Below are 6,033 nucleotides of genomic sequence, written 5' to 3'. Positions count from 1 at the left end.
ACATCTCGGTCGTAGACGTTGCAACAGCGCTGCATCGCAGGGGGTGGACCGATGAATGTGTGTCCAACGCAACGGAGAAGAGAGAACTGGAAAATACACGTTTCGCATCTTAAATAACTGCAAAAACGACATGCTTTAAGGGTCGTCCGTGTGTTTTACGTCGAAGAAAGTGTACGTGTGTGTGTGTGTGTGGGGGGAGGTGGGTATTGGAATTTAAATTGCAGTTTTATTTTCGCCTCCGCCCTCGGACCACTCTCCGATCCCCGGGACTCTACATCATTTCTGTACACACACGTCTCCCAGAAAATGAATTCTGAAATTAAATTCAGGGACACACGTCCAGCGGTCAGTGTTGACAGATCAATCAGCTGGCCAAACAGCAGGAAGGGTGTGAGTGTGTGTGGGGGGGGGGGGACGCATCCCCCTGCAGACCAATCAGCTGGCTCAGGTCCAGGGCCGCCCTGACAGCCTGATGGACGGACAGTCGCGGCCCATCCGCAGATTAAAGCCCGGCTTCTGTGGGCCGACGGCGGCGCTGCAGTGATTGTGCCTGCAGGGCCTGTGGGCCCCAAGGGTGGGGGCCGGGGTGGGGGTGGAGTGGACGTCCAGCTCAGGCACCGTGACCCCTCTGACCTTGCCAGAAGGGCAGCAAATGTTTCCGAGCTGATTAGTGCCTCCCCGCCTCACCGTTAACCCTTTCAGGCGGAATAATCCAGGAAATGTGTCACTCAGTTGCAATCCGCTTGAATACAATCATTTTTTTATTAAACATTCTTATAGTGTGATATATTTACATACAACTGTATGTTGGTTAGAGGTTAAAGGTAACTAAGTAGTTAAGCATCAATATTTCCCTTTATATTTCTGCTTTAATGCATTTCAGAGGGAGATATTTCATCTTATTTTGCCAGCTATTAGTAATTTTCCAGATCAGACTGGTTCCTGAAAGACGATGCGTTTCCATGACGACACAATACTCAAACAGTACGACGCCGTGAAACCCGTACATTCTGAACGACGCCGACTTTTTACTTTCAATAGATTGATGATATGAAAAGAGACACGAGGCGAAATTATATTTTAAATGAAGACGATGTTAAAAAGTATAAAGAAAGATGAAAATGCAACAAAAAAAAGAAGAAGAAGGAGAGTAAAAATACAAAATTAAAGTGCAAATTGGTAAAAGTCAGTGTCCAACAGGAAAACCTTTAACCCTTTGTTCAAAAGACCTGAGAGTTGGAGCACTTTTTAAAAACGTTTACATGCAGTGGAATCCTTTTACACTCTGGTATTATTACTATTATTATTATTTACCCGAGGCTGTCTGTATGTTTATTCCACCACAGTGTGTCAACACGGAGAGGAAAGAACTTCGTACTGTAAAAAAGAAAAGCAGGTGGATGGATTTGCAAGCAGGGAGGAGATATCCTGAACGACCACAAGGGGGCGCTGAGTAGCCACAGAAACGATTTAGGATAGAGAGGGAGAGGGAGAGGGAGAGAGCTCCTTCTCCCCCATGCAGGCCTGAGTCAGCTCGTACAGTTGGCCTCCTGCACTGTACGCAATTTAAAAGCCTGCGCTCCCACTAAACAGCCAACGCCGGCTATTCAAGCCGTCTTTTGAGAGGCGACGCGGCGGAGTCGACCGTATTGATCCGAAAAATGTGGACGATAAGAAAAGAAGAAGGGAGCAGGGGGAGGTGGGGGTGAGAGCAGGTGGCGGTGGGCCTGCAGATGCAGGGCTTTAGCCGCTCGCCGGGTTCTGTATGGTCAGCGGCGGCGAGCGGCACCTATACGACGAAGCAGATGCTCAGAGCAATGGGAGGTGCCCCCGTCGTGATCAGAGTGGACAGCTGAATTGTTTACCACCAAAGGGCCCTTTTTCTTCAGCGGTGCCCCCCCCCCCACACGCACAATGGGGGCCCCCGCCACACTGAGGATTTCTGCAGGAGGAAGGGGGGCGGGGGGGTTTATAGGGCGAGCCTCTGTCCGTACCCTCTTCTTCTTCTGTTTTTTTCCCCCTCCTTTCTCTCTGCTCAGATGGACCTCTCTGTGTGCCCCCCCCCCCTACCGCCCCTATCTCCTTCATAAAGCCCCCCTGAAGCTACCGGAGGGCAGGGGTTTAAATGTCACGCTTGGCCATCAGAGCGCCCAGCCCCCGGCTCGTGTCTCCTCGGGGGGGTCGTGTGGGGGGGGGGGCTAAAGGGAGACACTCGCCCCGTGCACCCATTGTCCGCTGCGATAGGCATGAGCTGCTAACTGACTCCAGATCGAGTGTGTCCTCTCGCCACGCGCCCCGGCCTTGTCGTGCCCTCCAACACAAAGGCCCTCTTGAGGGGGCTTTTTTTGTTTTGTTTTGTTTTGTCCCCCCCCCACCCCCCAAACCGTCCATAGGCCAATAGCAGCATTCGGTCACGCTGTGTGTCCCGACAGAGCAGCTTAAAAGGGGGGGGGGGGGGTACTCAACGGGATCGTTCCACATTGCACTCCGGTGAGCTCTTACGTGCCCCCCCCCCCCAAAAAAAATCAATGCTAACTTTTGTGTGCGTTCAGTCACATAAGAGGGAGTTCAAAGCGTTAGAGAGTGTGTGTGTGTGTGGGGGGGGGGGGGGGGTGACAAAGTGTGGAGCTGAAATACAAGTACAGGATGAAATATATACGAGGTGCCGGGCCAACTTTCTTTCTTTTTTTATCCCGGCCCCCCCGTACTTAACCGACCCGGCGAGATCGAGTGCTCGGCGGATCTATTTGTTCTGAATAGCGGGCGCCGCCGCGCTTGACCTTGAGCCCGAGATGCTTCGCGGCGCGGGAACCATCCCTCCTGGTCGAAAAGGGAGTGACCTTGAACAGCCAAAAGAAACGAAGGCGGCGCAGGCGTAGCTGAGTGCACAAACTCATTTAACTCCCGGGGTTTTGCGATCGACGTGCTGCGATCGTTAACATCGCGGACGATGAGTAACTACCGGCTGTCGTACACCTGCGCGATACGTCGCCGCGCCGACGGTCCGGTGGCCGCGGGGCCACGTCGCCCTTTATCCTCGTTTTTTTACACACGGTCGCCGCAGCAACTCGTCAAGGGGGCCCCGGCATAGATCACTTCTGTGCTTCACACGTTTTCTGTCTGAGCGCATACCTTCTACGTGAACACTCAACCTCCAGCATCAGCTGTTCGGGGCATCCGCACTGTGTGTGTGTGTGTGTGTGCTTCTTCTCTCTCTTTATTGATCGTTTTAAAATGGGTGAATTTACTGTAGTTTCTGCAAAGACCAAAGAAATGATTACGGTCAACAGTGGAGGCGCGAATGTTTTCGGGGCTTTTTTAAGGGATTAGTGGTCAAGTCGTCATGAAGGAGACACGGGATGAGACTTTGAGGCTACTTTGACTCTGTGAATTGAGGGTTATTATTGTGACTGAGCGAGATATAACAAATGGCTGCTGTCTGACTGGAGAACAAACTAATTGTGTGTTTTTGTATACGTCCAGATCCCAGTTGACCTCAACAAGCGTCTCGTAGCTTTAAACCGCAGGCGATAAATTACTCTCGTGTCCATTGTTACTGCTTCTATTGTTTCTGGTTCTGGAGTGCCTTTTATATCGCTATACAAATAACATAGATTCAAATGATTATTATTAAATAAACCTAAAACGTTCTCCGTGCACACGGCGACCCCCTTTTGTAAGGACACGTCACGTGACCGCTCCCGTGCACTTGGGCTGTAAACGGGAAGCAGCTTTTTCCTCATGCTGCAGTTGGTTCACTTGCAGGAAAATACGGCGGAGGAAGAACGACAATAGATGGGAAAAAAGAGGGATCGCAGAGTCATGTGACTGGAGCACGGCCAATCAGGGGAGGACGTAGCAAAATAAATGCATTTTATAAAAATTCAGTCAGCATTTTAACTGGATTTATGCCATCCGGATTATTCAGCTATATTGACACTATCAAAAAATAAATATATGCACATTTTATATATATTTTATTATTTATATCTTTATTATATATATAAAATATATATACATGTTTAGTATTTATATATATTTTACTTATATATTAATTTTATTATTTATCTATTTATTATATATATATATTTAATTTAATATATATTTGAGAAAATATATATATTTAAGAAAGAAGAAAAAAAAGGAAAGAGCATTAAGGAGGGTAAATGTTCAGTTTTCACTCTGCTGTCTTTCACCTTAATTAAAGGGGTGTGACATAATCAATAATGCGATATGTCACGACATCCTCTCCGGTATCGATACTCTGCTTCGGGGTCACTAAACGTTCTTCTCACGGCAGACATAGTGGACCTTGAAGCTTCTGCCTCAAAGACCCCGACTTCAAATCTGGTTCCAATAAACAATACTCTTCTTCAAATAATAATTTGGCTTAAATGTCATTTAGTTTCTCAAAAAAAGAATTGCACCCACATATCCAGACTCTGCACGTGCAATCATTGTTTTTTATTTATTTAAAGTCTCCTGGTGCATTCTTGTTTGAGTTTCCTGCATTTAGGGATTCAATAAGTCGCGAGAAACTCAGAAACATCACAATGTACGTGATACAAAAGCTCCTAAAACACCGAAATCATCCCTCTGAGTCAACGCATGTGCATTTCTGTTAAATTTTTTGTTTATTTCCAAAGTCGCCCCGTTGACCGCTGCTCGAGGTTTGCCCTCCAAACACTCGTGTTACTTTTAGGCGGGAACACAGAAACCTCCACAATCGTTTTAACACTCGCCGTCCGCACTGCGTGTTCGATCCCTTCGTCTGTGTGTACTTTTGACTTTACACCGCGATATGGAAGGAGTTGTGACAGGAAGCAGATGTAAGAAACACACTTTAAAAGTATTGCTGTGTGTGTGTGTGTGTGTTATTCCCCCCCCCTCCTCTCTCCTCCCAAAAAAGTCCTAAATTGTCAAATAAAAAGTGAAACTGAAAAGTTGTCTTCCTCCCATCGGGTCGTTGTTTTTGTTGCTGCACGCCGATTCATCCCCCGCATGGAGCACAGTGACGTTTCATAATCGGCGGGATCTAAATTAAATCACAATAATAACAATAATAGTAGTAATAGCACTATGTGGTTGTTGCAGTTCCTCAGGCGAGTAATTAAATACGGCGAGTGGAATAATAAAAACAGAACCGGGTCACCGCTGTCGGCCTTTGACTAAAGTTGCCCAGGAAGTTGTGAATGTACATTTCATATACAGTAACTCCAGAGTTTGACCACGTACACAACCTGCCGCAGGGCAAAAGAAAGAGTTGGTCCTGGTCTCTCTCTCTCTCTCTCTCTCTCTCTCTCTCTCGGCCTTGGGAGGTTGACTTCTGCCCTGCCAGTGTTTTCCTCCTCTCCGGGCTTTGAGGGCTTTTCATCTCGCCAAGGTGCAAGGGCAGCCACTTCTCCTGGCCCCTTACACACACACACACACACACACACACACACACACACACACACTCAGACAGATACACACACATTTCCATTTTAGCAGTATAGCGCGAGATTAGCAGCTCCACCACCCTAAGGCTGGCTTAAGACGGGGTAGGGAGGTGTTGGGGGGGGGGGGGGAGGACCCCCCCACAGACTTGATTCTTCTGTGGATCCTCAAGAACACACATGTGGTTCTTTCAGGACGAGTTGTCAACTGGAGGGCCTCACATGCAGCCGGCTCGCTTTGAATAACATCTGTTTTTAAGTTGGAAACCATCGATAATATTACATATTTATGTATATATATATATACTGTATATGTATATATAAAAAGGAAGAAGAAAGCATCATCAGGGGCATTCTTCAAAGGACAAAGAAGGTTATTGTCCATACCCAGTATATATATATATATTATACATATATATGTATAATATATATATATACTGTATATATACCCTGATGATGCTTTCTTCTTCCTTTTTTTCCTTCTTTTCTTCTCCTTCTCCTACTTCTTCTCCTACTACTTCTATTTCTTCTATTTCTTCTTCTACTTCTTTTTCTACTTCTCATTCTCCTACTTCTTCTTCTCTTACTATGTCTACTT

This window comes from Pseudoliparis swirei, chromosome 22, assembly GCF_029220125.1.
Source record: "Pseudoliparis swirei isolate HS2019 ecotype Mariana Trench chromosome 22, NWPU_hadal_v1, whole genome shotgun sequence".
NCBI lineage: Eukaryota > Metazoa > Chordata > Actinopteri > Perciformes > Liparidae > Pseudoliparis > Pseudoliparis swirei.
This window is presented reverse-complemented; position numbering follows the sequence as displayed.